Here is a 12150-nt window from a genome sequence, read left to right as displayed (position 1 = left end):
CTTGAGGTGCTTGAGTGTTTAGGGGTTAAATCTAACCCTATCTTGTCACCGAAACCATCATAATATCTAAGGGAGCCAGTCCCAGTGCTGAAATTTTGCTGGTAGTCCAGTGGCTAAGAGTCCAAGCTCCCAATGCATGGGGCTCGGGTTCAATCCCTAGTCAGGGAACTAGATCCCACATGCCACACAACTAAAGATCTGGCATGCCTCGATGAAGACTGAAGATCCCACGCACCGCAATGAAGACATGGCAAAGCCAAATAAATACATAAAAAGGGTTAAGTGCTCAATGCAATCACTTATGGTGTCTGGCACATAGTAAGTCCTCCATAAACGTTAGCTATATTATTTTATGTAAATGTTGGTCGGTATACAAATATTGTTTACGTGGTCCCACACTAGGGTATGATGTTTCCTGAACATCATCTAAGTTTGAAAATGAGCTAGCAAAGGATTCAAGTTCCTCCCAAAGAGGAAAACATAAAAGCAGATGGGGCGTTTTCTGATGGCCTTTTCCATTTTCACTGGAGAGAAGCCATTCAGGGAAGTGAACAGAGACAGGCAGGCGGAGCCAGGCACCCTAAGGGACAGTAGAACCTACTTCCTACTTTGAATCAATCTGTAGGACTCTACAAGAAGCTACAAGAAGGTCGAAGGCTAATTAGGCCATCAGCTCTCAATCCAGGATACCTGCTTGTAGGAAGGGAAACTTACCGTCTCTGAGAAGTGAATCCTGACGTTATTCTGCGTTCACAACCATCCTGGATAAAGACATTGTTGTGAGTTGCACGACCCTGTCATTTCTACTTGCACATATTATTTAAGAAATTCAACTGATAAGTTATCTGAGAGTCCTCAAGAGTTGGGGCACCAAGAAAAAGAACGGCATTTCAAGGAGACGAAAGCATTCATCAGCCACTCCAAAAATATTGATAAAAGGAATGGACACCATTAAAAAGTAGAAGCAAAAAGGACACTGAAAATAAAAGGTGCGACTGTTTTTTAAAGTAACAAAAACTCTTGTTTGTTAATCATTCTTAAGGAATTGGGATATTTTTAAAAACTAATACAACGGGGGTCGAGAACTTAGCACACCAATCAGAACCTTGGGTTCCAATTCAGACTCAGCCACGTTCTAACTGTAGCCTCTGTCTGCCCCTACTGTGTCCTCCCATGACACAGGGAACAATAACAGTACTTACAAGACATAGTGACCAGGGGATGTCTCAGATAAAGTACTTAACCTATGTCTGGTCTACTGTGATAAAGTGGTACCTGAACTAAATTTGCACTTGTCCACATGAGTGGAAACTGGGTGGAGATATTTTGTGAGGTCTGTTCTCTGTCTGGGTGGATAGTGCGTATCATCTTTTAATAGATGGTCTGTAAGCTTCCCAGGTGGCACACTGATAAAGAATCCACTTGCCAATGCAGCAGATGCAAGAGATGTGGGTTCGATCCCTGAGTCAGGGAGATCCTCTGGAGTAGAAAATGGCAACCTGCTCCAGTTTCTTCTTGCCTGGAAAATCCCATGGACAGAGGAACCTGGCGGGCTATCGTCCATGGGGTTGCAAAGAGTTGGATGTGACTGAGCACATAAAACTTCTTTAATGATGAAAATATATTACTTTATAGTTGGAGAAAAATATAAAGCAGTGTTTCTTAAAAAAACATAACCACTAACTATCTACTAGCAAAGTGGTATCATATGTTTTAATTATGCTGTTTCAGGGTAGTCTTGGGTTTACCAGAACGGAGAAAAATTGATGGGAAGGCAGTTTTTATAAAAGCAACAATTTAGTGTCCCTGAGACATGCAGAAAATGATTGTGATGAGCCCTTGAGTACCTCCCCACCCCCACGTTATACCTTCCTGTAATTCTCTGACATTATCCATCATAAAATATAAGGCCCATCAATAGTTCTTTAGCCACTGACAGCCATTTCCTCCTTGAAAGAATGCACAGCCTAACATGAAAGCTGTAATAGATGTGATTAGAGGGATCCGCAATTAGGTGGGGAAATACGATACTTGGTCGTCTGGGAAGTCTGCAGTCACTGGAGGCCTACAGGATGGATTTATGAACCATGACTCTCTGCAGTCTGATTAGCTCATAGTTTAAGGGGGGGCGGGTTGGGCTTCTACATAAAAAAATCATATGTCAAGTGTCGGTACACCGGTAGGGGCTTGGCCCTTCTGTGTGAAAATGTCCCAGGAATGAAGCAGGTCTGTGTTTCAGGTTGTCTAAAAGGCCCTCAGAGTGGGCAGCGCAGGCAGGGTAAAGACAAGCACGTGCAGTCCCATGGTCTGAAGCCACACGGTACCTTCCAGGAGTGCCTGGGGCCTCCTGGAACACTGGGTGACTTCACCCACTACGGCAGACCCCACTCCAGGAGGCAGGGGCACCAGCACCCCATCGCCCCCCCGACCCCAGCCAGGAGGGGCTGCCCTCGGGGCATCACGTCAGCACACAGCTCAGTGCTTCTTGTTTCAGGGAAGGTGCTTCTAAGGAAGGAGGTGGCCAAGGCTGGTGGGGCTGTGATGGCGCCACTCGGCCGTTCCTGTCCTCCTCCTGCTCTTTCTGGGCAGCCTCCAGCTGACTTTCCCCAAGGATGACCCAAATAGCTTCATTTCAGAAGCTAGAGCAGAAAACATTTGCAACTAATAGAGATGCCATTCGTGAGCTTCTGACAAGCTTGTGGTTGAGCCAACAATCTAGGGACATATAAAACCTCACGGCTCACCATACACCTAGTTCTACCTAGTGATATTTGCCTTTAAATGGAAAGGAAAATTAGCAGGTCATATCTGATGAGTGGTTCCATTTCTACATCTGACTGTGATTACTGCAGATTTTAATTGTCTGCGGGTTGATTTCTCTAAGCTATGGTGACCCAAATGCCAAACTGTCTTTTCACACTAATGAAATAAGAGATACTTCTTAAATGTTACTGCTTGATGATCACTATCCTAAACTGTATTTCTGAGGCTGAGATGTGTTCAAGTGAACACTTGCTTAAAAAAAACTCTGTGTGTGGTTTGCCAAACAGATGAACCATTTCAATGGATTTAGCTGATAGGGCTTTTCTTTTATCTATCTTGTGGGCCTGACTAATAAGAGTATAGGTTTTAAGGAAAGAAAGGCATCATTAACCAAAGCTCTATACACTTTAATTTAGCCATACTTTTCTTTTATTACTTACAATAAAGTAAACTAGTTAGTTGTTTCAGTAGTGCTAATAGAACCTATTTAGCCAAACTCTCACTGGGCATCTAAGAAGATGACCACTGATACACAGAAGCACAAGCCTTTATCCTTGTGCATATCCTAAGATATGCAGATAAAACCACTCCAGTGGCAGAAAGCTCAGCAGTGGCCACAGGACTGGAAAAGGTCAGTTTTCATTCCAATCCCAAAGAAAGGCAATGCCAAAGAATGCTCAAACTACCGCACAATTGCACTCATCTCACATGCTAGTAAAATAATGCTCAACATTATCCAAGCCAGGCTTCAACAATATGTGAACTGGATATTCAAGCTGGTTTTAGAAAAGGCAGAGGAACCAGAGATCAAATTGCCAACATCCGCTGGATCATGGAAAAAGCAAGAGAGTTCCAGAAAAACATCTATTTCTGCTTTATTGACTATGCCAAAGCCTTTGACTGTGTGGATCACAATAAACTGTGGAAAACTCTTCAAGAGATGGGAATATCAGACCACCTGACCTGCCTCTTGAGAAATCTGTATGCAGGTCAGGAAGCAACAGTTAGAACTGGACATGGAACAACAGACTGGTTCCGCAACAGAAAAGGAGTACATCAAGGCTGTATATTGTCACCCTGCTTATTTAACTTATATGCAGAGTACATCATGAGAAACACTGAGCTGGATGAAGCACAAGCTGGAATCAAGATTACCAGGTGAAATATCAATCAATAACCTCAGATATGCAGATGACACCACCCTTATGGCAGAAAGTGAAGAGGAGCTAAAAAGCCTCTTGATGAAAGTGAAAGAGGAGAGTGAAAAAGTTGGCTTAAAACTCAACATTCAGAAAACTAAGGTCATGGCGTCCAGTCCCATCACTTCCTGGCAAATAGATGGGGAAAAAGTGGAAACAGTGACAGATTTTATTTTCTTGGGCTCCAGAATCACTGTGGACAGTGACTGCAGCCATGAAATTAAAAGATGCTTGTTCCTTGGAAGAAAAGCTATGACCAACCTAGACAGCATATTAAAAAGCAGAGACATCACACTTTGCCAACAAAGGTCTGTCTAGTCAAAGCTATGTTTTTTCCAGTAGTCATGTATGGATGTGAGAGTTGGACCATAACGAAGACAGAGCACTGAAGAATTGATCCTTTTGAAATGTGGTGCTGGCGAAGACTCTTGAGAGTCCCTTGGAAACTCTCAAAGAGATCAAACCAGTCAATCCTAAAGGGAATCAACCCTTAATATTCATTGGAAGGACTGTTGCTGAGGTGGAAGCTCTAATAGTCTGGCCACCTGATGTGAAGTGCCAACTCACTGGCAAATACCCTGATGCTGGGAAAGACTGAGGGAAAGAGGAAAAAGGGATGACAGAGGATGAGATGGTTGGATGGACACGAGTTTGAGCAAACTCAGGGAGATGGTGAAGGACAGGGAAGCCCGTTGTGCTGCAGTCCATGGGATCGCAAAGTGTCAGATACAACTTAGCAACTCAACAACAACAATCCTTGTGCTATTCTAGAAAGCTCTGTCCATTCCCAGTCCTGTCGTCCTTTGTTGTTGTTCAGTCATGTCCAACTCTCTGAAACCCCATGGACTCTGGCATGCCAGGCTCCACTGTCCTCTGTGTCATACGGGACAGCATTATAATTGAGCTAAGCAATCATGCAAAATCAAGTCACCTCCCAGCTTGCCCTTCTACAAAATGGGCCTACATGGGTTATTTCCAGCAAGTTTAAAGGATAGTAAAGATCTCTGAAATCATTAAAACAGTCCAACAATAGTCAAGTCAGTGACTAAAGGCACCAGGGCCAACCATTTAGTTTCAGTAATTACATATCCTCTGGTGGTCACTAATAAAATATTTTTATGGGGCTTTTTCCCTTAAACACCCTTTTTTGAATTTTTTTTCTTTTTTTTAAATTATTTTTTATTGGCATATAGTTGCTTTACAATGTTGTGTACATTTCTACCACGTGTGCAAAGTCGCTTCAGACTCTTTTTGACCCTGTATACCATAGCCCAGCAGGCTCTGCTATCCATGGGATTCTTGAAGTAAGAATACTAGGGTAGGTTGCTGTGCTCCTCCCCGAGAGGAACTTCCTGACCAAGGGGTCGAACCCACATCTCTCACGCATCTCCTGCAGTGGCAGGCGGGTTCTTTATCACTGGTGCCACCTGGGAAGCCCAGTTTCTCCCGTACAGCAAAATATCAGCCATACATTTACACAAATCCTCTCCCTTTTGGACTTCCTTTGCATTCAGGTGAGTTCAAATAGTTTTAAAAGAAGATAAACTTATTCTTTTTAAAAAAGGCATTTACCTAGCTCTTCATTCCCTAGAACCTTTTTGACTGGGGCAGCATGTCCACCTGTGGTTGCTTGACCTCTTGACTGTCTGTCTACTGAGCTGACAGGTCCAAGATAGATCATCCGCGTCTTCAGAAGTGTCCTTTCTGTGAGCTTCCTGTGCTGTGTAGAATAAATGAAGCACTTTTACTGATGGCATTTAGGGCATCTCCCATGAAGCTCTTCCTACTCACAATGATTCTTTATTGTGTCAGGGATCAGGAGAATTCTTAGAATTCTATATTCCAGTTCTTTAGTAGGTTGCTCATTGAGTTCCAGGGGAAGAAGAAGAACTCCACACAAAACACTGATCTATTAAGAAGGTCTGGCATTTAAAACAAACAAGCAACGCTGAGATCCGGATGAAGCTGATGCGCGTGGGAACGAGGCAAGGGAGGCAGGTGCTGTGCAGGTAATTTAAGGTTTGTCTTTGCAACAGAATTTGGCTCAGTTTAGATAAATAAGCCATCAGTATGAGCCATTATCCCAGTAGAAATAAATAAAAACAAAGAAAGGTAACATAAGAGGAAGGGCCACTGTATTTCATAGATTATCTGTCAGCTGTGGGAGGGGAGAAGGAGGAATTGGGGAAAGAAAACAATCACTGCATTTTATATTCATGTGGATTTTCCAGAGAAGGGGATGCAATTCAGTATTTTCTCATTCTTCCTGTCCTTGACCTTGACACTATTTTCTTGTGTCCCTTTTTCTATTTGTACAATGACCTTTGTTTTCCTCTCATATTTGACCTCATGCTTCCTCCGTGGGGTTAATAATAATCCTCCATTCATGGCACTCTTTCAGGGCTCACTTTACCAATAGATACTTTCAATAATGTAGCCACATGTTTGTGTTTTTAAAAATACTTACTTGGCTGTGCTAGCCAGGTCTTAGCTGTTGCACGTGGGATCTTCCATCTTAATGTTGCGGCATTAGGACTCTTGGTTGCGACCTGTGGAAATGCGTTCCCCGACTAGGGATTGAAACTTGGCCCCCTGCATTGGGAGCATGGAGTCTTCATCACTGGACTGCCAGTGAAGTGCCTGTATCCACATTCTTGGAACTTGGCAATTTTGGTTTAGAGTGCTCAGATTTTCCATTTGAAGTCCAAAATTCTTGGGTGTTTCAGTTTCTCCTGGTTGGACCAAAATATGGTGGAGTCTATTGGTCATTTGGGAGCTGGTGGAATTTGTTTTTCCTCCCATTTTTTTCGTAACTGGATGGTCACCCTGGATCATGTGGGGCACTTCTTTTGGTGATTGTGGGAGGGTGTGAAGCAGCTCCTGTCTCAGTGAAAACAGATGCCCAGAGATGCTTTTCCACTGGCTTTATTCTGCTTTTCTAGGGGGTGACCACTGCAGAGTGAAGCAAGCTTGCAGACAGTGATGGTGTTGGTGACAGTCTGTTCCGTCTCCCCCAGCTCTGGCCAGACACAGCCTCTGGGTTGGTCTGAGGCACTTGGGGCAAGAAAATACTCAAAGGCATTTTTAAATCATGTAAAGCTAAACATCATTCACAAAAATAGTCATTATGGCTACTATTTACTGTTTATGTGTCAGCCTTATAGATAACCACATAATTCTTTTTGAAAAATATTTATCTGGCTATGCCAGGTCTTAGTTGCAGCACACGGGATCTTCAATTTTTGTTGCAGTATGTGGGATCTTAGTTCCTTGAGCAGGGATCAAAACCGGGCCCCTCTGCATTGGGAGCATGAAATCTTAGCCACTGGGCCACCAGGAAAGTCCCTCTTTTTCTTTTTAAGGAAGGAGAAACTGTGCTAACACTTTTAAAATCAGGAAAGATCTAACCCTTAGCGTAGAACTTCACTGAGCTGAACTGTAAAGCACTCAGAGATAAGATGTTACCAAGACGTAAAATCCTGTTGGCGGTGGTCTGCAGAAGGTAGAGCTGTACTTGAGGATGAGCTCCAGTGATGCGGCAGGTAGGGATGAACCTCTGGGCTCTGGATCCAGAGGTTGGTGGCCCCGGTCTGAATCTTGGCCCTGCCACCTGTTAAGTCTGGGCCTTTGGACAAGTTATATATAAACTCCCTGTGCCTCACTTTCCTTATCTGCAAGATGGGAAAACAGTATCTACTTTAGTCAGGTGGTTGTGAAGATTAAATGAGTTAATCTAACGAGCCGCTATCCAAGAGAACTTCCTGCAGTGGTAGAAATCCTCTCTTCTCTGCTGTCCAACAATGTGGCCACCAGCCACATGAGCCCCTGCCACACAGGTAGCTGGTATGTCAGAGAAAAGGAAAACTTTATTTATTTTGATTTGAATTAATTCAAATTTAAGTTGCCCTATGTGGCTAGGGAGGGTTTCCCTGGTGGCTTAGTGGTAAAGAACCCACCTGCAGATGCAGGAGATGCACGTTCGATCCCTGGGTTGGGAAGATCCCCTGGAGGAAGAAATGGCAACCTACTCCAGTTTTCTTGCTTGGAAATCCCCATGGACAGAGGAGCTTGGTGGGCTACAGTCAGTCCATGGGGTCAAAAAGAATCAGACATTAGTTAGCGACTAAACAACAACGTGACTTGGGGCAACCACACTAAGCTTTACAGATTTGAAGTATTTACAACTGTGCCTGGAACTATGTGCTGTCTGCCATTACTACCCTGACGTGGAGCACCACCCATGCGTGTTCCCCCGGCTCCCAGATAACACCACTGCGGAGTCTGCCGGGGCCTGCTGTCACTCTGCACTGCAAGAACACTTTAACAATTCTTAATACAATTTTTTTAAGTTGATAGGTTGTATTCTCATTTTTACTCAGTTCAAGAAAATTTCTTTTTTTGGTTGCCCAGCATGTAGGATCTTAGTTCCTTGACCAGGGATTGAACCTACACCCCCTGAAGTGGAAGCGTGGAGTCTTAACCAGTGGACTGACAGGGAAGTCCCAACTATCTTGTCGTTATCATCTTCCCATCCCATCTTGAGTCTTTACAGCACTAATCACTATCTAAAATTAGGTCATTTATTGATCTTTCTTACAGGACTAGAATACAAGCTCCATGAGAACAGGGTTTTCTCTCTGCCCTCCGTTATAATATGAGCATTTAGAGCATGGAATGCCTCCCTCTAGTAATCTGAGCTGGCCCTTTAATAAGAAAGGGTTCTAGTTGAGAATTAGTGGCAATTTCAATCTCTGGTCTGACTCCCCTCCACCCCTCGCCACATTAGGTAGTGTATATTGTATTAGTGACATGAGAGGACTTGGAAATATCAATACTACCTTGTCGGGCATGGGGATAAGCCAGAGGAGGAAGCAGTGCTAGTTCACGCAGGCCTCTGGGAACTTTACAAATAAAAATGCCCCAAATCTCTCAAGCCACATACAAAGGAAATATAGTCTAATTTCAGTGGGAGGGGAAGGGGGGCTTGTTGAGGATGCTCTGCAGAGCCTGTGACATACAGGATCCCACTGGGCACAGCTTACTGACACCTGGACAGTTAGTTCTGTTAGGGGCCGACTGTGTGTGCTCGCCAGCACTAACACGGACACAGTGCCAAACCCGAAAGGTGGCTCTACCCGTGGGAACTGAGCTGGCTTCATACTTTCTCACCTCTCCAGTGGAGGCAGAAACTCAGAAATTCAGGAAATGCTCATGCCAAGCTTTGATGATGGTTTTTCTGGCCCGTGATGGAACGAGAGAAAAAGGACAATGCGGTGACTTTTCCATAAGGCTAAGTTTATTTGGTTCAGAGGGTGAGGCTTTATTTTCATTTTATAAATTCCCAATTGAAAAATGCACCGTTCAATGAATTCTGCAGGCCTAGAAACCGTTTGAGTCACCAAGAGGTTTATGGTGATGGCCAGGAGCTTAACATCATCATCTTTTATTTTTTATATTTTAATAATTCAGTATTATGGAAGTTCACTTTATTTAATTGGCTGCCTTGGGTCTTAGTTGCAGCACGTGGGATGTTCGTTGCATCAGGTGGGGCTTTTTGTTGCTGCCCGCGGACTCACCAGTAGTGGCTCATGAGCTCAGGTGCTCCAAGGAATGCGGTATTAGCTCCCTGACCAGGGATCGAACACACATCCCCTGCATTGCAAGGCAGATTCTTAACCACTGGACCACCAGAGAAGTCCTCTCAATTTTGTCTTCTAATTTTTCTTCTGAAGTTTAGGAGGCCCATTACAACAGGTTGAGCAACCATGCTTCCTTTTACATATGCACTGAGGTTAAAGGTCAAGCCAGCATATGTTCTAAAGTGCTCACTGTGTACTCAGTCCTATGCCTACAGCTTACTGGGGATGTGAGGCTCAGCCGCCAGAGTACAAATAAAACAAAGTATAATTAAATCCTTGTGAGGATGCCAAGTCAGGGACCAGGGGAAGGGTAACCCAGCACAGTACCTGGAGCTCTTTCTCATTTACCTGCCTGACTACCGCATGAGGCTTTGTGAATCCCAGACAGGTGGGGGCCACATCCCAATCATGTTAGTGTTCCTGGTACCTTACAAATCACTGGGCACATGGAGCTGCCTGAGAAACATCGAGTGGCTAAGGCTGCAGTGACCTAGCTGGTCTCAAGAGGCCGGGACTGAAGCTGACCCTCAACAATGGGCAGGGTATACACAGGAGGAGGGGAGAATGAAGTTTTGAGAGTCACAGAGAGACCACTATACTGTCCCACATGGAAAACGCATTCCGGCGAGTGGTGAAAAATAAAGTCAAACAGAAAAGTGAGGGCTGGATTTGAGCTGCTTATTAAAAGTCACTCAGAAAAGCTGAGCTGGAAGAGAGAGGAAATGGGGGGAAAGTTGAGTTTTTACCCATTAGAGCCAAAGCACTACCAGAGGGAATTGAATCTGGCAGGGATGATGCAGTGGGGAAGGGAGGGGCCGGGAAGGGCAGCAGCCACACAGCCTGGGCACCAGGGACTCAGGGTGAACAAGGCCAAAGGCAGAACCACCTTGTACTGAGGGCTCACATGCCAGGCACTGAGCTACCGAGTGTTACAAACATTCTGAGGATTAGAGAGCCGCCTCCTATCTCACAGGGCTAGCAAACAAGCTGAAGGGGTTAAATGAGCTCCTTAAAGTCACTACTAGCCAGGGGCTGGGTGGGGCTTCATCCCTCTGACTCCACAGCCACACCCTTAGCCATGAACTCCTAGGTTCTTGGCAGGTGAAGGTGAAACGCGTGCATGCCTTATGGGGGCAGAACATCCTTTGCCCCATATTCCGCTTGTTAAAAAGCTTCTGCACAACAAAGGAAAATATAAGCAAGGTGAAAAGACAGCCTTCTGAATGGGAGAAAATAATAGCAAATGAAGTAACTGACAAACAACTAATCTCAAAAATATACAAGCAACTTATGCAGCTCAATTCCAGAAAAATAAACGACCCAATCAAAAAATGGGCCAAAGAACTAAATAGACATTTCTCCAAAGAAGACATACGGATGGCTAACAAACACATGAAAAGATGCTCAACATCACTCATTATCAGAGAAATGCAAATCAAAACCACAATGAGGTACCACTTCACACCAGTCAGAATGGCTGCGATCCAAAAATCTGCAAGCAATAAATGCTGGAGAGGGTGTGGAGAAAAGGGAACCCTCCTACACTGTTGGTGGGAATGCAAACTAGTACAGCCACTATGGAGAACAGTGGAGATTCCTTAAAAAATTGCAAACAGAACTACCTTATGACCCAGCAATCCCACTGCTGGGCATACACACCGAGGAAACCAGAATTGAAAGAGACACATGTACCCCAATGTTCATCGCAGCACTGTTTATAATAGCCAGGACATGGAAACAACCTAGATGTCCATCAGCAGATGAATGATAAGAAAGCTGTGGTACATATACACAATGGAGTATTACTCAGCCATTAAAAAGAATTCATTTGAATCAGTTCTGATGAGATGGATGAAACTGGAGCCGATTATACAGAGTGAAGTAAGCCAGAAAGAAAAACACCAATACAGTATACTAACACATATATATGGAATTTAGAAAGATGGCAATGACGACCCTGTATGCAAGACAGGAAAAAAGACACAGCTGTGTATAACAGACTTTTGGACTCAGAGGGAGAGGGAGAGGGTGGGATGATTTGGGAGAATGGCATTCTATCATGTATACTATCATGTAAGAATTGAATCGCCAGTCTATGTCTGACGCAGGATACAGCATGCTTGGGGCTGGTGCATGGGGATGACCCACAGAGATGTTATGGGGAGGGAGGTGGGAGGGGGGTTCATGTTTGGGAACACATGTAAGAATTAAAGATTTTAAAATTAAAAAAATTAAAAAACTAAAAAAAAAAACCAAAAAACTCTTCTGCTCTTTCCTTTTCCTATGTTTTAAGCTTCTCTAGTCTACTTTAAAAAAAAAAACAAACAACTCTTTTTTGGCTTGGGCTAACCAGGGGAATACTAGTGGTTGTTGTTGTTTTTTTTTTTACGAGTTTTTTGAGTGGACCATTTTTTAAAAGTCTTTGTTGAATTTGTTACGATATTGCTTCTGTCTTACCTTTTGGTTTTTCTGGCTGCCAGACATGTAGGGTCTTAGCTCCCTGACTAGGGACTGAACTCACATCCCTTGCATTGGAAGGCGAAGTCTTA

General features: G+C 44.0%; 1 protein-coding gene across 4 annotated transcripts in view; it reads right to left on the bottom strand.

Annotated features, from left to right (window-relative positions):
* The window catches only part of CCDC92 (coiled-coil domain containing 92), a 41348-nt gene that overhangs the window by 15087 nt on the left and 14111 nt on the right, over positions 1-12150 (bottom strand). The window contains exon 2 of one of the 4 annotated variants that reach the window (XM_052654749.1): positions 715-761. The exons of the other annotated variants lie outside the window; for them this stretch is intronic. The gene's annotated coding sequence lies outside the window, so the exon portion shown is untranslated. The remainder of the gene's footprint in view (positions 1-714; positions 762-12150) is intronic. 4 annotated transcript variants of the gene reach the window in all.

Source organism: Budorcas taxicolor, chromosome 17, assembly GCF_023091745.1.
Source record: "Budorcas taxicolor isolate Tak-1 chromosome 17, Takin1.1, whole genome shotgun sequence".
Taxonomy (NCBI): domain Eukaryota; kingdom Metazoa; phylum Chordata; class Mammalia; order Artiodactyla; family Bovidae; genus Budorcas; species Budorcas taxicolor.
The sequence above is the reverse complement of the archived record's forward strand: the minus strand, read 5'-3'. Positions and strand labels throughout refer to the sequence as shown.